Here is a 26,531-nt window from a genome sequence, read left to right as displayed (position 1 = left end):
CAGTAAATTTACCTTTAAATTGAATGAATTAATTTGAATAACTGTCACATCCCCTTTGACTCAATAGTTAATACAGACCTGATCTGCAAAGCAGAATACCCTGTAAAATTGAGGCAAATATAACTCTGGGAACAGAAAGTTCCTTCAGGTAGTGTAGAAGGTGAGGCTGCCAGTTGCCAGAAGGCTACAACCTTGAGCTAGAGAAGATGAAAATTGAGAGTGCTTCTCTTTTCTTCTATTTCTGATTTGTTGAATTTTAATAATTATGATTGGTTTCTAGAATTTGCCAAATACTTTTCTCCATTAATTAAGGTGCTTTTGTCCTCTTTTTAACTAACATAGTATATGATTGCATTATCTGATTTTTATACATTAAATCAACCTTGTATTCCTGGATCAATCCATTTGGTCATTAGGTATTACATATAATAATCAACAGTATAATGCTTTTTATATGTCACTGGCATTTGGGGCAATATTTGTATGCCTCCTGCTACTGGTAAGATATTACTGGATGTATCTTTCTAATATTAAGGATTTTTTTCTATGTTTACAAGGAATGTGTACAAGAAAAAGAATGTTTTCAATTTTAGTACCAGGGTAATAGAATGGATTGGGAAGTGTTCTTTTCTTTTTGAAAGATTATAAATGGTTGGCATTATTTCGTCATTAAATATATTAGAATTAATTAGTGAAGCCATATTTTTATTTTAAATGAGTAGATCATATTGCTTTTATATCAGTTATAACTTCACATTAAATTCTATATAAAATTCAAATTTCTTGCAAAAGTCTACAAACCCCAGTGTATAGACAACCTGTCTAAATCTGACTTTTCCTACCACTTTCTAATTTGCACACTAAACTCTAACTTCATGCGCCTTTTTATATACTTGAATATTCTAGTCTAAGGGTTTTGTCACTTGATATTCTTTCTATTCTGTTTTTTTCTCATCAATTATATATTAATTCAAATGTCATTGCCTCATATAATTCTTCCCAGTCTACTCACCTTCATTGATGCCCTGGTGACGCATTAGCTTCTAATCTGTAGTCTTTTTCTTTTCTTAGCACTGATTAGTATTTGAATAAAGGACAAAATCTTAATGTTTATTTAGCATATATTTTCTATTATCCCTTAAATATAAACTCTGTAAAGGCAGATCTGGCCTTTACGTAGTCTTTCTCATTTCCTGCTATACTCCTTGCATCTAAAACAGTGCTGGAACTCACTGAAACCTCAATCATTAATTGTGTGATAAGTAAATAAAATGAACTTTCTCAGGGTCCTGCTTGAGTTTAGGAAAATCATTAGTGTGATCTTTTCTGATAGTACTTAAAATCCATAAAATAGATATGAGTAGCTTGATAGAGATCATTAGCAATTAATTTTTTAGTATTTCCAATTTTATGGACAGATAAGAACTATATCCTATCTTTATAGGGTAGAGTATGTTATTTCAGTATATTCATACATTATGTGTTGATCAACTCAAGATATTTATGTTATCACCTCAAAGATTTTTCATTTCTTTGTGACGAGAACATTCAAAATCCTCCCTGCTTATTGTTTTTTTAACCATTTTGAATTATACAACATGATAGTGTTAACTATAAGCACATTTCTGTGTAATAGAACACAAGAACTAATTTTTCCTATCCAGCTGTGACTTTGTTCCTATTAAACAATCTTTTCTCATATACTGTTCTCCTTAGCCACCCCAACCTCAATACCACTGTTCTATATCTCTCAACTCAGATTTTTAAGAAATAATTTTTTTGTGTTAGTTTGTGTGTGTAAATAATGTTTACAATAGTGTAGCATCAGTGTTGTAAAAACACTGTGTTGGTCATATGGGAAATAAGAACAGAACAGGTTGGGATCTTCAGATGTAATTCCTTCCTCCTGCAATTTCAGGGATTAAACATATTTCCCTGTATTTGTGTAAAAAAAACCCAAGTTATTAATATTCCATAACATCCTGTAAAAATCTATAGTAGCCATAAGCACCTTGAACCTAGGTTTTCTTCTGCATTTTCATGTTTAAAATAAAAAACCTCTAATGAAAGTTGCAAGGCAATTCTCATTTTCTTAATGGAAATATACCACTAAAGTTTTTGGTTTACTTAGGTTTTTAAGCTCCTAGAAATGTAGGTTAAATAATGTAATATCCATTTAAAATATTACAGTTCGAAATTTAGGGTTGACCTTAAGAAGATGGCTGAAGCAAGTTAGGCAGCTGTTTCAATTGCCTCATTTCATAGAAAGGAGGCAGTGAAGGAAAAATAGAATTGAGGTATGGGTGATGAAATAAATGCTCTAAGACTTGAGATTACATAGACTGAGACCTGGAGACACTGGAAGGATACTAAAATAGGTAACAAATGTAGAATGTCTTACCTCCTTCTCAAATAGTGGGTGAGAAGGGGGAAGGGGCATTAGGGAAAGCAGGGGAGCAGGCATTCTCTCACCTACTTAACAACAATTGGAAAGATGGACAAAACTTAAAGCACAACAGTAACAGAAAGCTTCTTAAAAGGGCACAAACAGCTTAAAACCAAATTATGAAAAAGAAAGCTGACCTGGGAGTTTGTAGCCATCTTGTGGAATCCTGAGCCACCCAGTCACCCTTTTAAATCAGCATGTTATCTTCTCATGCAAATTAAACTAGAGGAAAGTCCCTGCAATGGGGCTTCTTAAAAATATGTTCAAAAAGACCATTAATAGCCCTTAATCACTGAAACTTTCCTCCCTCACTGTGAACAAGAGAAACCGAGCAGTCTAGAAGGGACTTTTCCCTAGAAAGTTTACATCTGACCCCACTCACCTTCTGAGACTAAGGCAAGAGCATCTACTTGCTTGTTCAACACAGAGGTAACAAAGAAGCAGCCTTGGCTTTGAACAAAGGAAGGCAGATTCACTAGGACTCCAGCCAGTGACTCTCGGGGAAGGCATCATAGAAAGACTAGAAACAGTCCCTGGGATCCAGATTATGGGGGCAGATTGCAAGGCCCACCTGAGGAAAGATGTCTGAATATCCAATGGCGTAGACACCTAGCAGGAAATTGCCTGATTCTATGCAGCAGATAGGGATATAGCAGATAGCAATAACTTGGCCTAACAAGTATACATCCTGAACTGTGAATCATAACTGGCAAGTGACAGGGCATTGTACAGATATCATGGATCCTTGCATAAGGAAACAATGCAAGCCATTCACAACCTTGGGCACTGGAAACTAGAATCCACGACCACCACAGGAGACTTTTCACAATTGTAATTCAGGATGGCATCCACTGGGGAAATGCTCCTGCACAACAAATCTCCAGCGGAAAACACAGATTTCCTGTGTCCACAGACAGTCACTAGAACCTTTACAACTGTGAAAAGAAATCAGTAGAGGGGAACAGGTACACAGTGACACACAGCAGTTACACGGAAATTCCAGAACCTACATCCTGAACTACTTGACACAATAAAAACGCTATGCCATCTGAACAGTCAGCTGCTTCCAGAAGCTGCTGGTAGGACCATCATAGCAACTAGGAAATTGGTCCGTGTACCCCAGAAACTCAGGAGAGATCCATGACCTAAGACCTGATGGATATCTGCAAAATGTCCAAATCCTAATAAAATTCAAACCAAGATTGAACAAGAATTTTCTTTACCTGGACATGATATGCAATAAACAACTCTAACATCAACATTGATCATATAAATAACTCCTTAACTTGAACCATAATTTTTAACCCAATAGCCAATGTTGTACCTCCAACCCATTTGAATGTGTTTAATCTAATTTTAAATTAAATTAAATTTCATTAATTATAACCAAACTTCTTTTTTTTTCATATCTCTACTTTAAACTTGCTTGTCTTATCCCCTACTCAACACCTGGCAGTATCTGCTACAACCTCAAATATCATCCATCCACTCTCTCCTTTCTACCTTGGTATAAATTGCCCCTTTACAGCATCTTATTTTCATTCTCTTCCCCTCCTCTCTCCTATCTGCCCAATTTTTCTCCCTTTTTTTAGCTACCATTTAAGGGTTTAGTAAATTTGCTAAATTTAAAAACTAATTATTTGACCTAAATTCCAGAACTTTATTATAGGTATATACCTGAATTTGAGGAACAGCAGAGATCAACTGCAACAAAATCTTTGTTCTGATAAGGTTGAAAAGAACAAAGGCTGTCTCAGAAGTGACTATAGTAAATAGGGTTCTGTGGCATTGCTTAAAGTGAGGCTGATATTCAGATCAACAGAGCTCACACATTTAATTAAAATATCATTATCTGGATAGTCACCTAAAACAGGGCTTTTAAGAAAAGGAAGCTCACAAAATAATGCTTCACTTAAAAGAAGAAGTCAGAATCATATTGATAGATGGGTAGACACACAAATGATATGAAAAAGCAAAGGAACAAACCATCCCAGACAACCCATAATGCTCCAACAACTTCATTGACATCACATTGAAAGAAGTGTCAGAGAAGGAATTTAGAAAGTTTATAGTTAAACTGTTCAACAAGAGATGATGTAACAAGTAAAATCAGAGAGAAATAGAAAGTGAAGTATCACTTCAATAAAGAGAGAGATTCTGAAAAAGAACCAAACAGAAATCCTTGAAGGAATTAATGCACCAGATTAAAAAATTTAATGGAAAGCATCACCAATAGACTAGACCACATTGAAGACAGATGTTCAGGCCTTGAAGACAAAGTATATAATCTTAAAAATAAAGGTTACCATAGAAAAAAGATGTTAAAAGACCATGAAGAGAATATTCAAGAAACATGGGATAACATGAGAAGACCAAATTTAGGATTCATCAGGTTAGAGAAGGCTCTGAAATACAAACTAAATGAACACACAATCTTTTCAATAAAATAATATCAGAAAAAATCCAAACCTCAAGTATTAAATGGATATTCAAATACAGAAGGCAGATAGGATTCCAAACATAGAAAATCCCAATAGATCCACTCCAAGAAAACATTATTATGAAAATACCTAACATACAGAGTAAGGAAAGAATTTTAAAAGCTGATAGAGAAAAACGATTGGGCACATTGAGAGGTAAACCAATCTGGATCTCAACTGATTTCTCATCCCAGACCCTAATAGCTAGGAGGTCTTCAAATAATGTATACCAAGCTCTACAAGAAAATAGATGCCAACCAGGAATATTAAACCCAGTAAAATTAAGCTTCAGAATTGATGAAATAAAAACTTCCCATGATGAACAAAAGCTAAAAGTATTTATAACTAGAAAGCCTGCATTACAAAACATACTCAAAAAATATCTTGTGAAGAAGACATGAAAACCAGCAGAGGGAGGAGCTACACCAGAAGAATAGTCAATCAAAAGATAATTGAGTTCAATTTAAACACTAGAAATAAATCAAAATGACAGGAAATAAAAATCATCTCTTAATAATAACACTGAATGTTAATTATCTAAATTCTTCAATCAAAAGACAGGGGTTGGCATATTGGGTTAAAAAATAAGAACCAACAATATGCTGTCTCCTAGAAACTCACCTCATAACAAAAACATCCACTGACTGAAGGTGAAAGTATGGAAAACAAACATTCACATTGATCTCATAAGCAAGGAGGAGTTACTATTCTCATATCAGATAAAGTGGACCTCAAGCCAAAATTAATAAGAAGAGATGAAGAAGTTCATTTCATACATCTTAAGTGAATAATACAACTATAAGAAATAACAATTGTAAATATTTATGCCCCAAACAATCGAGCATCTACATACATCAAAAAAAACCCTTCTCAATATTAAGAATCAAATAGACCACAACACCATAATACTTGGTAACTAACATACCTTATTCATCAAAAGATAGATCATCCAAATAAAAACTAAGTAAAGAAGCTATAGAACTAAAAATTACAATTAATAATTTGGACTGAACAGACATCTATAGAATGTTTCATTTATCAGTGACTGAACTCACTTTTCTTCTCAGGAGCACATGGAACATTTTCTAAAATAGACCATATTTTAGGCCACACAACAAATCTTAGTAAATACAGAAAAAATAGAGATAATACATTGCATTCTATCAGATTAAAATGGAATAAAATTAAAAATCAATGGTAATATACAAAATAACACCTAGAGGGGCTGGGGTTGTGGCTCAGCAGTAGAGCACTCGCCTAGCACTCGCCTAACCCATTTATATGGGTTCAATCCTTAGCACCACATATAAATAAATAAATAAAGGTATTGTGTCCAACTACAACTAAAAAAAATTTCAAAAGTAATAACATCTGGAGACTAAATTATACACTTTAGAATGATGAATGGGTAGCAGATAAAATCAGGAGTGAAATAGAAAAATACTTTGAGGAAATAAGAATAGTGATACAGCATATCAAAATCTCTGGGACACTATGAAAGGTGATCCTAAAAGACAAGTTCATAGCATTAAGCTCATATATGAAATTAATAGAGAGATACAAAATAAATAATCTAACATTACATCTCAAAGCCCCTGGAAAAATAGAAACAAACCAACACCAGGATCAGTAGAAGACAAATCATAATTAAAATGAGAGCCAAAATCAAATGAAATTGCAATTTAAAAGATTCAAAAATCAATGAAACAAAAAATTGGTTTTTTTGAAAGACTACACAAAATTGATAAATTCTTAGCCAGGCTAACCAAAAAAAAAAAAAAAAGAGGGGGAAAAAACTCAAATTCTTAAAATCAGAGAAGAAAAAAAATATTACCACAGATACTACTGAAATCCAGAGGATTATCAAAAACAATTTTGAAATTTATACCCTAATAAGCTAGAAAATCTTGAAGCCATAGTCAAATTTGTAGAGACATATGACCTACTCAAATTTGACTAGGAAGATATAGAAAAATAGATCAATTTCACGTAATGAAATTGAAGAAGCCATCAACTAAGAAAATTCCAGAACTGGAATAATTCTCAGCTTAGTTTTATCAGGTCTTTGAGGAAGAACTTATATCAATGCTCCTCAAATTATTCCATGAAAAGGAAGGAAATCTTCCAAATTTATTCTACAAAGCTTATCACCCTGATATCAAACAAAGACATAATAGGAAAGAAAACTCCAGAAAAATATCCTTGATGAACATAGATGCAAAAATTCTTGATAAAATACTGGCAAAATGTGTGGAAAAACACATTAAAAAGATAGTTCAACATTTTCAAGTGGTTTTTATCCCATCAAGATGCAGCATACAGAAATCAATAAATGCAATTCACCATATAAATAGATGTAAAGAAAAGAGTCACATGACTGTGTCAATAGATGCAGAAAAAGCATTTGTAAAAGTACAGCATCCATATTTAAGACACTAGAAAAACTAGGGATAGAAATAACGTACCTCAACATCATAAAGGCTATATATAACAAACTCAACAAGAAGGCCAATATCATTCTAAATGGAGGAAAAACTGAAACCTTGCTTCTAAAAACAGGGACAAGACAGTGATGCCCATTTTCACCACTCCTATTCAATTAGGAAAAGAAGAGCACACTCTCTGTTTTGCCAATGGCATGATCCTATATTTAGAAGACCCAAGAAATTCCACCAGAAAACTTCTAGAACTCATAAATGAATTCAGCAAATAAGCATATAAGGATACAAATCAACACCCATAAATTAATTGTGTTCCTACACTCCAGTGATGAATCAGCTGAAAGAGAAATTAGGAAAATTATTTCATTCACAATGGACTCAATCTAACAAAGGCGTGAAGGACCTCTATAATGAAAACTACAGAACACCAAAGAAAGGAATTGAAGGAGAGCTTAGAAGGTGGAAAGACCTTTATAAGATAGGCAGAATTAATATTGTCAAAATAACCATACTAACAAAAGTGTTATACATATTCAAAACAATTCCCATTAAAATTCTAGTGATGCTCTTCATAGAAAAAAACCAGTCATGATTCATTTGGAAAAATAAAAGACCTGTCAATTTGTTTTAATTCAAAGTGTTTATTTATTAACCATCACTGAGTGAGATGTGTTTTCCTGAAATTTAAAATATTGTCATTGACAGGTATGTTTGACAAAAATCCAAAAAATTCCTATAAATATTACTAAATATTATAGGATGCCAGAGTTTATTGATTATATATTTAGCATTGTATTTAGAATACCTTCCTTACTTATTTAACTTCAATCTTTTTTAAATGAGTAATAAAATTCTTCTTTGTCCTGGTAAAGAAACTAAAGTTCAAAAAAGTTATGAAGTCTGCTAAAAGTGACGTTATTTGATCTAGGGTATATACTTTTCTGTAAATAATGGGGATGATTTTTTATGTAAAAAGAGATTCAAATCACCCTGAAATTTAAAGCTTAAGTTTCTAAAAATCCTGCTGCTTTTAAATGAGATAATTGTCTGAAAAGATTGATCTGAACTACATTTTCTCTTTTGCAGATTCACACAATTTACTATGCTATCTGTTGGCTTTTGAGTTGACACATTATAGCACTTGCTAAGCAACATCATCTCTAATTGCTGCATGTCCCTATGATTTATTATTTGTAGTTGAATCTTGATAAAAGAATTTTTAAACTTTTGAAAAAGATTTTTTAAACAGAATTTTAGATTTCCAAGGAAAATGGTGTGAAATTAAACCTTAATTTTTTCTTGCATAATGAAAACAAATGACTTAATTATTCATTTATGAGTTTTGGACAATTCTTAAGGGCTTGCCCAAACTTCATTTAACCAAGTTTTATCTAATTTGGAGTGGTGCTTCTTAGATCTGAATGTGCAGATGAGTCACTGAGATGATAATTATTAAAATGCAGATTGTGAATTAGTAGGTTTGTCCTGGTCCTAAGTATATACTTTCTACCAAGATCCAAAGTTTTGCTTCTATTTCTCATGTCATACTACATTTTGAGTAACAGAGGCTTAAAGAATCATATTCCATGTTGTATTTGATGATGTGCTCATGAAGCTATTTGAAATTTTTACTGTTTGTATTTTCTTTTAAACTTCTGTGCAAGAGTTTATGTACTGAATTAATTCACGATGGTATAAATGGTTTAGTTGATTGTCTTTGGCTTGGTAGAAGATTTGTGGCCATGCTAATGGCAGATAGATTTGACATTTGAACTTGTGTATGTGACTCCTTGAAAAAACCCTGCCATAAGTGTTTCAAGAAATCTGCTTTCAGAGTATATTGTGAACACTGTTTCTAAGTTATAAATTATAAGTTAATATTTGAAAAAAATTGTCTTCACCCTTAGGACTAGGAGTACTCTTTCCATTGCCCAATCAAGTGGATAGACAATTGAGATATAATGGTATATTTGCATATAATTAAATATGGTTTAGTGCTTTGGCAACCTAAAAGATATTTTAAAGTGCCTACTTCAGGATTTTAATTTCCTTCCTGTTCCTGCCAGTTTTAACATTGCATTTAACATTCATCATTTTGATATTTTAAAATCTGATGTCCAATTTATCATTCTATTTGGTATTTTTAAAAATGAAGTTCTTACTATCTCTCATCTTAAAATCTATTTTCTCAGAGTTCCATGATATTTTGAGTTTTACAGCTTTTGGGACAAATTTTTCCAACTACTTGTCCTAGTTTAGGCCTATTCTCAGTGTGGGTTTCTTCTTGATCTTTACAGTTGAGGTTTCTTATTTTGCTTTAGCCAGTTCTGAAAGGTCACAAATATTGGCTGTTATGAAGATCAAGTACATTATATCCACTCTAGTGTCACTTCTTCATGACTCACGAGGCCAGTTTTACCCTCAAAATAGCCTGGCAACTCTGAAAGTATATGTCATCCCAAAGACATAGTTTTAAAGAGCATGGACTTGTGAGTAATAAAGTCCAAATGGAAGTCAACTACAAATATTCAGGTAAATTTTACCTCTAACCATTTCAAATTAATAAAGCCAAATTTGATGATTATGTTGGTATAGTTGTTTTCAAGATCTCACCTTAAAACCAAATTACTATCTATTTCCTGCAGAAATGAAAGATTACATGACTTTTACAGTAAATGTTACTTAAAATTTTTTCCCCTAATTCTTGGCAATATATCTGGGGTCAGATGGCAAACCTTTGGAAGCTTACTACTTTGGCAGTTCCCCAGAGTTTAGTAGTATTAATGTTTTAGTTTCCTAATAAAAGTTTCAATGTATTCAATTTCTCAAGTACATTATGTCATTTGAAGAGATAGGATAATGGCAAAAAGAAATATAATAACCTTGAGATTTTTAAATATTGATTTTGGAAACACTTCACACTAAAATCATTCAGTATAATTAGTTGATCTCGTTTTCCTATCTATTGTATTTATAATTCTTACAGAAGTATTTTAAAGCATAATAGGTTGCCAGCAGGAGCTTAAGTAGTAAAAATGAAGAATGGATGTCATTATGATAATTTTTGGGAACATTTCCTCCAATTCTATTTCTGTATTCAATAACTGTTTAATTGTGCATTTATTGTTATATTCATCACTGTGCCTTTACCTAGATTTGTTTGCTGACATCAGAATCAAGAATAACTGACTGCTGATTCATTTTCACTAAGAAATCACACTTGAAGCATATAAAGTTCAACAGATCCAAAACCAGTTTTGTGATTGGTCATTGTTGTCCATATTAATTTCTCCTTTGAAGAAAATATCTTCCAGTTGTATTTTTGATTCTCTTTAAATCTTCTCCCATCAAATATGTCACTAAATTCTTTTAGACTAGCTTTCTAATTTCTGAAATCATCTCTTTTTTTCTCATCTCATTTTAACTATTGCTGTAATTTTCTTATTGTTCTGTGTTCTTATATTCTCTTTCCAACCCTCTACCAACATGAGAAAGCACTTACAGAGGAGAAGGTAGGGAAAAATGTGACTTTCATTCTTCATTTTTGTCCATGTGATGACTGCAATTCCAGCCCTGAGTTTTGAGGAAAGAAGTGCATCAACAAAATGTGATTTAAGCCATTTTCCAATAAGTATGTCTTTTTTATAACATTTTTTTCTTCTTTTCATGTATCCCTATTTGGGAGCCAAAGGAAATGCAAGAATAGGTTTTTCTTTGTATAATTAGATGTGTGCTGTATCTCCACTCTATGATATTTTTACTGGACACTTTTGAATATTGAAGCCATATTTTGATTGCTACTAATGTAAGTTTTTATTTTTAAAAGACTTAAGAAGAAAGACTAGAAAGCACAAAACAAATATGTATTTTTAAAATTCTTAAGTAACAATTGCTCCATAATTCAGGAAGATTATCAAACATAATATTTATTATAAATAATATAACAAAAAATTTTTTATGGTCAGGAAATCTGTAATGTTATACAGAGATGTTTACTGACTTTTTCAATCAGAACCATCTAGTTGGGTAAATATGAATATGAACCCAGCTTTGTACTTTTCTCATTGAGTTTATGATATTATAAATTATGATATTATCTGCAGACAATCATCATCAGTTTTTCTCCCTCCTTTTTTACTTATGCAGTTATGAAGAAATGGTATGGTAAAAGGTAATTGTTTAGGACTAAGAAACAGTGGATAATAAAAATTTCCTTTTTCAGTCAAAGGAAAAAAAATTTCTTTGATCAGGTTGTGGAAATAGTTACTATTTAAGTTTTTGTTGGGAGTATCTCTGGTTGTTCTATGTATCCGGGTTAAGGCAATTCATAGAAAGGCCAATGGATTGAATAAGATTTATTTCATCTTAATATGTGCAAATAATGTCTTTAAAGATATAAATAGGGCATAAATACATGTGTTTATATGTGGGTAAACTTATACATAAAAATAGTAATCAAACAGGTGGGTATTAGAAGTTATTATTTCTGTTGTTTTTCCTTTACCAAAGAGGCAAAAACCTATACTCCATTGAACACTGGATTTTTTCATGTTACTGTTGTAAATTAACTTGTGATGATCTCCCTGAAAACTGATGACAACTTATTTTTGAAAAATGCAGATAGCATTTATTATTATCAATTGTGATCAGCTACAGTGAAGATGTTCTTTGAAAATGTACTGCTTTAAATTAAAATGCTTAAAAAGTAGGAATAATAAAATAAAATGAAAAAAATTCAGGCTTTTCAAAGTTGGAATGTGAATGTGTCCATTTTTAATGAGGAAAATGAGGTCAGCATCATTTGGGGTCATTAAGGAGAACAGAGTATAGTACCAATTAGTGACTATTCTCAGGAGAGCATAGTGACACAGTTTTTAATTCTGCTGCCAGGTGGCGCTGTGTGGTAGTAGGTATAGTCTTGTGCAAGACATAAAGTGGTCCTGATCTGACTATTTTATTGTGTTACTGACCCTGGTAGCTGATTCTACTGGAAGTGTGAATATAAACTTACTTTTACAAATTTCCAAATCACCTCTATGACTATAGTTAAATAGGTCGTCTTAAAGTTCTCTTTTGATGAGAGGCTTTTGTACTCGTGAGTGTATCTTAAGAGATTGGATAAAAGATTTTTAGTTTTCAGAATGTACTGTCTTCCATTATAACTGGTGCTATGCCTTATAAATACTGTGGTTTAAGAATAAATGATGCAGTGTTAAAAATAAAATTCTTTTGTTGTCAATAGAGAACTTTTTACTTTGGAAGATCAGACTAGTAGGAGTTTAAAGGTAGTGAATGGAGAAAATATTTATAATGTTAGTTTAACATTTATAAGCATACACTTAAGGTGGTTTATTTTTTCAGAGAAAAGCTTTCTATATAATATTATTTCAAAAAGTATATTTTTGCCCCATCATAGTCAATTAAGATCATTCTTGAAACAGTCAACTTTCTGGTTGCTATTTTTCTTTCAGCATGATGTAATTTGGTGCTTTCCTCTTTATTATTATAATGGCTTGACTTAAAAATTACTCTCAAATCAATCTTTACACAGGAAGTTTTTAAGTTCCATGCAAGTAGCATATGTCAGTTCCTAAATTATTTTAATTATTAATTCAATTTTCTCTATTATGATTGCGAAATTAAATCCTTCAAATTTGTTCTTTGAATATAAAATACAGATATTGCTTTGGATTTTTAAAAGGTGGCATTTAAAATATATGGGTATTTTTGCTATCTATAAGAAATAGGACTGTTTTTCTGGTTTCTAACCTTAACTAGTTTTAGAGTCATCTAGGTACTACAGTGGCTAGCAAACCATGTGAATTTATGGATGTATCTTGAATGTATTGATACTTAAGAAGGTTCATGGTTTATGGAGGAAACATTCAGACAGAGGGAGCCATATTTAGCAGTAATTTTAAAATTTTCTATTAAAATTTATTATGGCAATGTAAGGAAAGTGGAGTAGTGTGAATCACAGATTCTGAATTAGTTTCCTAGTGTCTATAAAGGAAAATGCCTTTACTGAATTTTAATTAATAGGGACATATTTCTTAGAGTGGTTCTTTTTAAAATATATACATTTATTTTATTTATTTTTATGTGGTGCTAAGGATCAAACCCAGTGTCTCACATGTACTAGGCAAGCGCTCTACCACTGAGCTATAACCCCAGCCCTTTAGAGTAGTTCTTATTGAATAATCACACCATGCTGGCAGCAAATGAAATCCAATACAGGTTGGACAAGAGCTGTGGCTTCAAGGAGTTTTCAGTTTAATGGTTGATAGAAAATTCTAATTGAAAAGAATTTATGGAACCAAAGGATGCTAATAACAGTGTTATGAGAACAGCATAAATGTTTTACAGGAGAATGGGAGTAAAATAAAATATTGATTCATCCCTATGACATGATACTTAAAAACATCTTTTCAAGTTAGGATCTTAGAAAATTTGTATTCCATCCATGTATAATACTTCAGAATACATTCTACTGTCATGTGTATCTAAAAAGAACAAATAAAAAATAAAAGAATATATGATGGATAAATACTCAGCATTTATAATTGGAAAATAAGGTAGTGTATAACTAAATAAGAGTGTATAACTTATTTCATATATGATGAACTCAATATCTATTAAATAATTGGAAAATATATACTTAAAGATTTTAAGGATTTTTGTCAAAACGTTAAAAGCAATGATTTCTGGATAGTAAAATTATAAATGACATTTTTCTTTTTTTGCACTGGAAAATTTTCTTCACCATATGTATTATTTTTATAATATAAAAATTATTTTTTTAAACCCAGAAATACATATAAAGACCTTGTTTTAGTTTTAATTTATGCTAAACAGTATTTAAACATTTTATTTTCAATGTAAGTTAGGACACTGATTAAAAGAATTAGGTTCTTTGCAACATTACAAATTTATTATGTCTCTCTTACCCTCAAACTGGGCTAAATATTTCATAGTGCAATGCCATACCTCTTTAAACATCCTTAGTTGTAACTGATGAGTGAATATCTTGTACTTAGCTTTAGACAACAGTTTATTTTTTCTCTTATTATGAGTATTGATGCATAACACTTAGATCTAAGTGAGGGAGAGATGATAGGTGCAATTAATGAATGTGCTAAGTAAATCTTAAACAATGGTTTATAAGCTGTTTTTTGTGACTAACTGGTATCATTTATTGAACAGTTATTCTGAACCAGGTATTGTGTTAAAAGCATTTTAAGTTTGATTCCTGTAACTAACTTGTATGCCAAATATTGTTCTTTCCATTTTATAGACAAGTATCTGAGGCTCAGAAGGCTAATGGATTACCAAAAATGACAAAATTAATTAAGTGCAGAGGGAGGAAATGAAACTAGATCTTTTAGACTTAAGTTATACACTTCTAATTGTAAATTAATTCAGGTGTTTGGCCACATAGACAAATTGCTTTCTGGGATTCAATTATTTTCTCATATGTAAATTGAAGGACTTGGATAAAGTTGAAGTGTTGCTCAAATTTTCCTAATAAGAATATACTTTTAATTTTTCCAAAATATTATGTTTGTATTTGGGGTCAGACAAAGGATACTAATAATTCTGGTTGCCCAAAGTAGAAACAGCTTGGAAATTGACCAGGTAAGCATACCTTTTACATTTTTGGTAGATTGGAATTGACTGTGTCTGGGATTTCTGGGTCCCTGTAGGACTATCAGACAATAATAGTTTGTGTTTCCAAAATGTAAATTTTATTGGCCCCAAAGTACTGTATTTAGCCTTATAAGTAAAAAATGTGTAAGATCAGTTTTAAAGAGAATATAAGAAGAGTGTAACAATATTTTGTATAGGTAGAATTACTTATTTGTTGCAAAAAGACCAATAATATTTAAATGAAACAATTGTCAGGTTAGAAAACAATTCATCATAGTAAAAAAAGTAATGCAATAAAAGGAGAAATAATAGTATCTCATGATGGGAAGTATGGATTCTATATTTGAAAATATTTTGCTGAGAACACTTTGATACCAGGGACAGATGAAGTGAATGACCTCACAGGGTTTTTCTAATTTCCATGATTCCATAGGAGAGCACTCTGGAGGTGCCTTGCTTATGACACTTCTGGATTTACATTTTATCACATAATGAACTGCTGAATGATTTTGGTTGAAATGGTTTCCTTATTATTGTACAAGTCATCCTATTATTGAATGGAGCACCCCTATGTACTCCACAAAGCTCAAAACTGAAACTTGACTGTAATGGTTTTCTAAGTTCATTTCATAATCAGTGATGCAGTGCTTCATATTCATATTCATAAACACTGGAGGTCTTGGGAGCTCCACATGTGACCAATATTATCTGCAATTAAAACTTTGCAATTTATTTTTATAAAATGTAAAAAATTACCAAAATAGTATAGAAACCATAGAGTGCAGATTTCCTTTTTATTAGTACAATTATTTTTCTTCCATCTATACAGCACCCAATTTAGGGCAAAGACAAAACGAAAGTGTATCTTGAATATGCATCACAGGTTCCAAAAATGAAAAGAAATTGGATTTGGATAGCACTTACTCAATAGACAGATATGATACATGGTAAGAAGGTGCACTGTCTGCCCTGTGATAGATTAAACTACTTTGTAGGAAAATTACTGTGAGCCAGTCACCACCACCACCGTGGCTAAATCTTTAATAAAATTCTCTTCCATATTCAGGAGTGAGGTATGAAGTACACAATAAGCAAAGTGAAGTAGAATGCCATTTATCAAACACTGGCCAGGTCTGTAATCTTCTGCTTTATCCTTTCTTTGTACTTTATTTGTCTTTATTGTTACAAGAAGGAATATTTACCCAGAGCAGTGGGCATGAAACCCAATAAACCTCCTCCTTCTCTTCTTTCCCCTTTTTATATTCCCTTTTGTCAGTTTTGTCAGTATAACTTGTTTGTTTTCATCTAGGTGGTCCTTTGCTTGTTTGGCATTCTTTTCTCTGGCTTTTGTTTTTGAAATGTGCACTTAGGCTATGAGAAATGATATCAAAACTACAGGAAATGCAATGGGAATGCTAACAGTTACCATGAAGGACAGTTGAACGTGCATTTGGTAATGACTCTGAATGCTTTTTGGCAGGATAGAATGGTAAAATGTTGTAGATAGCCCCTGGGTGGCAGTGCACAACAAGTCCTGATGCCAACAAGATCATTTTCAGTATAAAGATTCATATATGTGTGTATGTTTATGTGTATATGTTTTTATATACATATGGTATATATGTATATGATATATGTATATTATATATATAGGATATATATGTGTAATATATGTAAATGTTTATATGATTGTACATATTAATATGTATGTACTTGTATGTGATATCTATATCTTCAACATTCATATATACATTATATATAAGTGCACTACATATTTATATAGCTGCCTCCAAACTAAGAACTTAAAACAGTAGCTTTCTCTTTGAAAGATACAAACTCTCAAAACAATTTTTCCATGTGTCTTAAATACAATAATGATAATATTGCTAATAATAATCAGTGCTTTATAAAATATGATGCTAAAAAGTTTCTGGATATCACAGCCTTGTTATGATATCTGAATTGTCTTTGAAACCATGCAGCTGTATGTACAGGTGAAGAAGAGTACAGAGAATAGTAAGCATGTGGCTGGAGGTGCTTTGTGCCCCTCAGTCTGCATGCTACCAGTCTATATGGAAAGCTTAGGGGTAAATTATTTTTAGAAGTATTATAACTCATTTTATTGTTTGAATTGCAGTTTCATGTGAAAACATTTATGGTCAGGCTCACTCTGTACGTGACTGAAAGATAATTATGGAGAGTGATAGGGTAACAATGGTAATGATAACTGCATTTATAAATACAAATAAAATTTAAATTTAAATTCTAAAATAGTAGTTTTGATAGAGATAGCCATGAGTCTTGTGATAGAGAAAATTCTTAATTTGAGGGCAGATGACTCTGTATGTGTGTCTGTATGTGTGTATATCTCCTTTGCTATAGTTTCTTCCTTTCAATTAAATGTACATATTATGTAGCTGTAGGGATAGTGGTAGTAAACAGAAATATTCTATATGCAGATTGACAATTATCATAATTTTGTCACATTATGATAAAACTGAATTTCTGAATAAACTATATAATTCAAACATTAGTTCCTAAAAATTTTGTTCAATTGCTGTTACCTGGTATTGATCTATTTGCCTGTCACCTGAGAATATACTCCTCATAAAAAATTGATAATTTTCTATATGAAGTGTAGAAAGATGGAGGGAGAGGAAATCTGAATCTTGAAACATAATTCAAGAGTGAGAAGTCATTCTGTCCACTTGGTACTAGTGGGCTTCATATATTTTTACAATTCATGAATTTTCTTTATTTCTAATGTTCCTACCATAAGTAAAATTGAAAAATCTCCAGTTCAGTCATGTTCCTTTGATTCTTTATTTTAAAAAAATTTGGAGCATTAACATAATGGCTATAACAATAAAAAGGGTTGACATTGTGCAATTGCCTTGTGTGTGCATAAAATTAAAACTACACAATGTGGGTTAGAAATAGTATCTTCTCTTCACAAGATATCCCCAAGGTCTCTTAAAATCAGCCATACATTGCCAAACTCTATATTTTGTCTTCCTTTGCCCCTTCTTCTCTTCAGCAAAGTTAATAACTTCTATCATGAAGGAAAGAAAAATCAATTTATTTATGCCCTACCTTGTTTCAAAAAGAAATTAAGGTGACTTACAAAGATATATAAAATAAATTTAAAACTAAGTGAGGGAAATGAAGCCAAGGGAAAGCCAGAGGAGAAGGGAATAGTGGAGCACAAAGTGTAACTAGGGATCCAAATGCCCTCTGTAAAGCTTTAGGTACTAGTTAGATGTGAGTTGCAGGTTTAGTCCTCAGCTCTCTTGTAGCCAACACTAATATGGAGATAATTAATTCCAAAATATAGGCTCCGCAACAAGTGCATAAACACGTTTCTCAGGAGATGTGCAGCTAGTTCAGAGTACACAGGCTCATGGGAAATTTATCTTCTGGTCTTCACAGAGAGGACACTGTAATTTAGGAAATGTATTTGAAAATCTGTTCCAAACACTCACATTAGTACAATGAAAACTGGTTGTGGATTGTATAATTCTTTAGCCTATGGTAATATAATGAAAACTAGTTGTAGATTATGTAGCATGTTGAAAAGCAAAAGTCAGTGAAAGCAAGTCAAAGGTTATTATGCAGCCCACTGAGTGTTGAACACTGTAGCAGATTGAAAATAGTAGTGTGTAAGAACCACAGTCCTGCTCTCATCAAACTTCTAATCTTTCTCTGAAAGTCAACATTGACAAACTAGTTATATGTGTGATGAAAAGTCCTACCAGTATTCAAAGTATTCAACACACACACACACACACACACACACACACACACACGTGACATTTCTAAGAATACATCTTTTAATTCATATTGATTAGTGGTGAGTTCAAAATCTGCTTGCTGTCAAGAAGCTGATAATTATTCTTTTTTTTCTGGGTTGCTAATTGAGAGCAAAGCCACATGCTTCTTGGGTCAGTGGGGGTGAGGCTAGAAATACAATGAGAATTGAGAGAATTTCATAATTAGTGATATTTTATTCATCCACATGGAGGGTTTTGTTTGCATAATTTTTCAATTATGAGTCTCTTATCTTTTGCAATGTGTTTAGCCCTTAAATTTTATTTTTGGAGTATAACTCACATACTTTAGAATTTTTAAACACGTTTCTTATCAATAGTAACTATGAAGAGCATGTTTCTCACAAACAGATAATAGGTATGTGAAAAAAATCTACAACATCACTAGCAATCAGGAAAATGCAAATCAAAGCAACAATGAGATTTCATCTCACTCCAGTCAAGATGGCAGTTATCAAGAATACAAACAAAAATAGATGCTGGTCAGGATGTGGGGAAAAAGGTATACTCATACATTGTTGGCAGGACTGGAAATTAGTACAACCACTCTGGAAAGTCGTACGGAGATTCCTTAAACAACTAGGAATAGAATCACCAAATAATCAGCTATTCCACTCCTCAGTATTTACCCAAAAGAATTAAAATCAGCACAATATAGTGATACAGTCAAATCAATGTTCATAAGCAAGGCAACTTACAATAGCCAAGATATAGAACCAGCCCAGGTGCACATTAGTAGATGAATGGATTAAGAAAATGTGGTATATATACACAACGGAGTTTTACTCAGCCATAAAGAAAAATGAGATTATGGGATTTGCTGGTAAGTGGATGGAACTGGAAAACATCATGCTAAGTGAAATAAGCCAGACTGAGAATGTCAAGGATAGAATTTTTTTTTGTCATATGCAGAAGTTAGAACAAAGTAAGGGAAAAAACAGAGGTGGGTAAGATATCATAAAAACCTAGGGAAGTCCAGTGGAGTAAAAGAAGGAGGTTGACAGTCATGGGAGCAAGGACAGGAAAGGGGAAGAAATGTGAACTGAATCTGGCAAAAGTATACTATATGGATGTATAAGTATACAACAGTGAATTTTACCATCATGTCTATTTACAAAGAATCAATACAAAATAAATAAATAAATGAGTGGAACAAAGACTAGTAGAGACTGGGGAATAAGTGGAGAGAGGAACCAGGAACCAGGAACTAAAACTGAGTAAATTGCACTCCAAACATATATGATTATGTCAAAATGAACTCAACTATAGTGTACAACTATATTGTACTGATAGAAGAAAAAGAAATCATGTTTCTGAAAAGTGATTGTTTAGAAGGCATAGTTTTTACCAGAGAAATATATACTTCTATTTGGAAAAAAACATTTTAAGACATTGAGGAATTTTTTTTTTCATTAACAATTTAATTAGAATGTAATAGTTCTTGTTGTGATCCTATTAACCTGTTGTCATTAGTGTTGAGCATAATTTCATTTTAAAATATAGAGATAAAACATTTCAGACAGTCTTTTTTTTTTTGGTTCTCTATTTCTCTAAGAATGGCCTTATTTGTTTATTTTTAAAATTATTTTTAAAGCCCATAATTAGATTGCTTCATATGGTGTGCTTCTCTTTTGAATATGTTTGTGAAAGTGTGGGGAGGGAGGAGAAGGTATCTACTGAAATAGTTATAAATCCAATATTATGATAAAAAATAAAAATAAAAAACCTCCCAGCAGATTCTGGCTCCATAATAAGCTGGAAAGCACAACTATTCATTGGTAGCTATTTTTCCACAATCAGGCATGTACTTATAAGGAACCACTTGCTGTTTAGTATGAAATTTTTCACTAGTGTGGATGGGATCTGGCAACTTCTCTCAAGAAAGTAATACCCAAGTCTAATTATTTTGATTAGCAGTCTTCCTTTGAGGCTTTTCCTATAGCCACAAACCTTTGGTCATATTAAACTCCCACTCCCTCCCTCTCCCTGCTCCCATACCTCCCCCCTCCCCCCTTTTTTTTTTCCAGAAAAGCTCAGTATGGGATAATGGAACTCATCTTCTACACACTGAGATATTAGAAAAATCACAATTTCCCCTTTTAAAGTGGCCATGTCTGTGAGAAATGGGGATAGAAGATAAGCAATAGTTTCATCTCTTCCCTGGATAATACAGAAATCTCATGACCTTTAGAATATTCTTAGAAAACAGTCTTCATGCTGGTCTCCGTTACCCCTCACTCCCACCATAATCCCCAGATTTTAACTGTATGTGAAACACAAAGAATTTGTTGCCTTTTCTTCTCTCTCAGATAAATATAAACCCATAGAAATATTAATTTTTTTTACACTTTTACAGACTGATTCTAGGAGAGTCAACTCATTTGGCTGTGCCTGCTCCTTTAAAACAGCAGCAGTAACAACATCAAAGGTATTATTCCCTGGGCCATTTTACTATTAAGCTATTTAACTATGTCTTTCTTGGGATTTAGAACCAGTGATACAGAGGTGCATACAATTATTATTATTGTCGTTGTTGTTTTCATTGTTATTGTTATCATCATCATTTCTTTTGGGTATGCCTTCAAACTAATTTGTGATAGGCATGCAGAAAATTAACCATAAAACCTGAAGCTCCATTTATTCTTGCGTACCATTATCTATTACATGTAGTCATCATTAATTCTTTCTAGATCTTTGGTTTCTTGGCTTATATAAAACTATAATATATAACAGATAAGCAAACTGTACAATTAATTTGAAACATTAATTTTTAAAAACAAAAGATGATTTCCTCTATGGCACATTGGTTTCCTTCAACATTAGGGATTCTTGTTCAAACTCTTGCATAATTAATTACACCATAAAACTAAATATGCTTTCTTCTAGATGTCAGGTTTCCTTTGACACAAAATGGTAGGAAAAAAATTGTTCCTTCAGATCTTTGTATTCCTCTTTAGCTTTCCTTGGAAAGCTCTTTTGCATGACAGAATCCAACAGGGCACATTTCCTATTAGAATCCACTGGGGAAAACAAGTTTTAATTATATTGGAACATTGAGAAACAATGTAAGTTAGGTATAGGAAAGAAAAAAAAGTACTGTAAGAAGAAAGGAAGAGGAACTAAAGAAAGTGGTAGTGATTCAGGGGAGAATAGAAATTGCTCTTAATCTAATTAAAAAGCAAAAGCTTCAACATAGGTTTGTTTTCAAAGCACATGCCTTTTTTATGAATATACTTTTCAAATTTGTAGAAAGTATATGGTATTAAAAACTCCGAAAGACCTGTTTTTCAGGTTAAAAATGTTGCCTTACAAGGTGTGATTTACCATCTATCTTAGTCTGTTTTCTGTTCCTATAATAGCATACCAGAGACTAGGTAATTTTTAAGGAATAGGGATTTGTTTGGGCTCATAATTCTGAAGGCTGAAAGTCTAAAATTGGGATATTGCATGGGACAAGTGCCTTATGCTGCACTGTAATGTGACAGAAAAATGGAAAAGCAAGTAAGCACATGTGAAAGAGACAAAACACAAGGGATGAACTTGCTTTATAATAATCTACTTTGAGATAACTAGTGTACACTAATGAGAATTAACCCATTCCTGGAAGAAATGCATTAATCCCTTTAAATGTCAAATGACCCTTAAAAGACCCAGTACTCAATACTATTATATTGGGGACCAAATTTCAACAAGTTTTGGAGAGAAAAAAAATCATATCCAAACTATAGTACTAATTAACTTTTTTTCATGGGGGGTGGTTACTGGGGATTGAACTCGGGGACACTCTAACACTGAGATACATCCCCAGCTGTTGAGAGCCACAGCCAAAGGGGCCCCAGCAAACTTCTAGCTGCCAGCAAACTTCCAGCTGCTGGCTGATGATCCAGCTGCCAGCAAACTTCCAGCTGCCGGCTGATGATTGGCTCACAATGGCCCCAGCAACATCTAGCTGATTGGCTCCTCTGCAGTGATGTTCATTGGGCTGTTTCCCTGCCCTTCAGACTGCCAGCTGATGATTGGCTCACAGCGGCCCCAGCAACATCTAGCTGATTGGCTCCTCCACGGAGCTGCTCATTGGGGGACTTCTTTGGCTCTGCCCACGCAACCGAGCCAATCGGCCTCAAGAGCAGGAGGATTGTGGGAGGTTGAGAGGCGTGTGTGGGGGTGAGAGGCTTGTGGAAGCTGGTGGTGGCAGTTGGGCTCTGAGGGTTTTTTCCCTGAGGAGCTGTTTTGTTTGGCGTTTGTAGTTCTAAAAATAAAGTTAGTTTCTTTTGACAAGTGGCTCCTGAATTGTGCCCAGCCAGACTGTGGCACCCAGCCCTATTCTTATATTTTATTTTTATTTAGAGACAGGGTCTCACTGAGTTGCTTAGTGCCTTGCTGTTGCTGAGGCTGGCTTTGAACATGGGATTCTCCTGTCTCAGCCTCCTGAACCTCTAGGATTACAGGCCCAGCTAATATTTTTTTGTTAAAATAAGATGTTCAAAAAATAGGAAATATTGAAAACAGTATCACATGAAGAAGCAATAGATGCCTGTGTTTCTGTTTTGCTTTTTTAAAAATTAATACATTATAGTTATACATCATATGGGGTTCTTTTTGACAGAATTATACAAGCATGAAATATAATTTGCTCCAAGTTAGTCACCAGTATTTCCCCTCTCCCTTGCCTCCTACTTCCCCTGTTTCCATTCCTCTATCCTACCATTTTTTCCTATTTATTTATAGTATTTTTAAATGAATGCTTTATAGGTGTATATAAAGGTGAAATTCATTGTGGTATTTCATATCTATACATATATGGATAGTTTGGTCAGTTTCATTCTATCTTTCCTACTTTTCCCCAGCCCTTCTTCTTCCCTCTTCAATCCCCTTTCTCTACTCCACTGATCTCTCTTTTATTTTCAAGGGATCCCCTGGTCTTTTTTTCCTCCATAATTTAGTCTAGCTTTTGCATATGAGAGAAAACATCAACCACTGACTTTCTGGGTCTGTCTTATTTCACTTAGCATGATGTTTCTCCAGTTCCATTAAGAAGTGAGAGTAGTTGTTACTTTTAGGCATCTTTTCCTAATGAATCATAGTTGTAAAGATGTATTATACAAGTTATAGAGATAAGATTTGAAGTTTATAGAGATTTCAAGCATAAAAATCTCCTCCTATTCCCTTTCCCTTCTTAAAAAAAGAAATTAGGAGTTTTATCTTTTTGTCATACATGTAGCTTTCCATTCCTTCCTTCCTTCCTTCCTTCCTTCCTTCCTTCCTTCCTTCATTCCTCCCTCCCTCCCTCCCTCTTTCTTTCTTTCTTTCTTTCTTTCTTTCTTTCTTTCTTTCTTTCTTTCTTTCTTTCTTTCTTTCTTTCTGTGCTGTGGATTGAGCACAGGGCCTTGTGCATGTGAGGCAAGCACTCTACCAAATGAGCTATATCCCCAGACCAAGTTGTAGTTTTAAATGTCCAACTCAATTGATAACCAAAATGAGTGTTTCAAAATCAGAAGGGTAAATTTTGTAAAAGATCAGGGAATTACCAAGTAAAAGGTAAGCACTGACATTAAATACATCTACACATCTGCTTGTTTTTTTTCACCCCAGGTTTATTTTAATAAAATGAAATATGTGTGCCACCTCTGTGTACTATTGGGATACGATGTTTGTACCTAAGAAGTATTATTGTAATAGGTAGTATGGCAGTATGTGATTTGATCTTCAGGAATGCTCCACCTTTGCATCCCTACATTTTACATTGAAAATTTTAGTTCCAATAGATTTTCAAGATTAATTTGTCCACTGCTCGCTGTCATTAGCAACACCAATTTTGAATGGCTATCTGGTGGTGATTGATAATGACAGTACTCTGCTGTGGCTCTCACAAAGTCACACTATTTAGTAAAGTTTTTACAGAGTAAATTTTTAATTTTGTTCCTAAGGGTTGTGTACAAGTACAGAATAATATGGGAGGATGGATCAGTTTAGTGATGTACATTCATTGATATTTAACCCAGATAGAATTCTGATCAGAATCTTAGAACTGGCAGTATTTTTAAAGGTTTTTGACTTTAATGCCCCCATATTGTAGGTATGAAAAATAAGGCTCAGAATGGATTTCTAAAGTCCATAGTTATAAAAATTAAAAATTAGAAGTTAGATCTTAAAAACTTAAATTTGTTGCCATTCTTTTCTGGACTTTGGTATCCTTAGTGATATATATGTATTTTTACCTATTTACATATTACTTTATTGAGTAAAAACAGAAGTTATGATTCTCTTGTACACAAAATTTTTACTGATCACTTGTATAATTAGATAAACAATATTTTAAATATTTTTCTCAACTACAGCATTTTCTTAGGTTTCACTTCCTTAAATCTCAACTTTTGTTAATTTTTGCCTATTTTAGGTTTATAGAACTGTAGAGATAAAAATGCACATATATCGCACAGTTCATTACTCTTATTTTAAAAATGAAAATAATGGGATCCACAGAGATTTTTGTCTCTTTTACTAGGTCCAGTCAGTTAATGATGGAGCTAAGATGAATTCTCACTACCTTTGACTCAGTCCATTGCCCTTATATTCTTCTATGTTGTATTCATTCAATTTTATTTTATATAAAAATTATATTGTGAAATATTTCAAGTATGCCATAAAATATAAAAAAAAACCAGAAGAGAACAATGCAATTAATACCTATGTATCCTATATTCTGGTCTTTAGAGTCATGTTTTCAGACCATTCTCGTATTTTAAGAAATAAAGCAGACATAGTTGAATCTTTTTGTAACTCTGCCCCTCTTTCCTTCTCCTTTTTTCTTAATATGTATTTTTCAACTTTCAGTAAAAAACATTTCAAACATATAAAAAAGTTATAGAATATTGTTATTATTTCAGAATATTCCTGTTGCTCCTTCTCAGTCAATTTTTGCCCTAGTCCACCTAGAAGTAACTACTTTTCTGACATTTTCCACCAGAGTGAGTATTGCCTACTTGAGAATTAAATAATGGGATTGAATGGTATATACTGTGTTGTGTAAAGCTTCTTTCATTCTGCATAATGCTTTTGGGATAAATCTATGCTGTTGGATGTATTAATAGTTACTTTTAATTGCCAAGTAGTGCACCATTGTATGAATGTATCTTGATTTGTCTATCCACTTCTCATTGGCACATGTTTGCTTTCTAATTTTGCCTATTATGAGTAAAGCAGCTATAAGAGCTACTCTAACTTTGGTATACCTACTGTTTCAGTGTATATCTTCTTTAAATTTATTTTAACTAGTTATACATGACAGTAGAATGCATTTTGACTCACTATACACAAAGGGAGCACAACTTTTCATTTTATTCATTTAACTATAAATTATTCTTATTTCTTAGTTTAAAAATGCATCTCATATAGACAGTATAGAGTAGGGTCTTACAAATTTTAAAGTTTTGTGGTTACCTCTAATTTTTAATTAGAATTATTAATCCACTTAAATTTAATGTAATTATTGTTGTATGAAGTTTTAGATTTACCATCTAAAATTTTGTTTTCTTTTTCTTCCTTCTGTTTATCATTCCTCTGTTCTGTCTTTGGATTAGGATATAATAAAACTACATATAATTACTGGATTATATTAATGTTTTTAAAGTCTTAGAATTCTGTTTTATACATTACCTTTTTAGCTATATTTGTTAAATATTTTTATCAT

At 32.6% G+C, this 26,531-nt stretch overlaps 1 protein-coding gene and 1 pseudogene across 4 annotated transcripts in view; one reads left to right on the top strand and one right to left on the bottom strand.

The window, feature by feature from the left end:
• LOC144365869 (uncharacterized) overlaps nt 1-26,531 on the top strand; it is a 546,961-nt gene that overhangs the window by 170,488 nt on the left and 349,942 nt on the right. The window lies entirely within an intron of this gene.
• The window catches only part of LOC144364722 (trifunctional enzyme subunit alpha, mitochondrial pseudogene), a 114,262-nt pseudogene that overhangs the window by 930 nt on the left and 86,801 nt on the right, over nt 1-26,531 (bottom strand).

The sequence above is a fragment of the Ictidomys tridecemlineatus genome, chromosome 8, assembly GCF_052094955.1.
Source record: "Ictidomys tridecemlineatus isolate mIctTri1 chromosome 8, mIctTri1.hap1, whole genome shotgun sequence".
Lineage (NCBI taxonomy): Eukaryota > Metazoa > Chordata > Mammalia > Rodentia > Sciuridae > Ictidomys > Ictidomys tridecemlineatus.
This window is presented reverse-complemented; position numbering and strand designations above follow the sequence as displayed.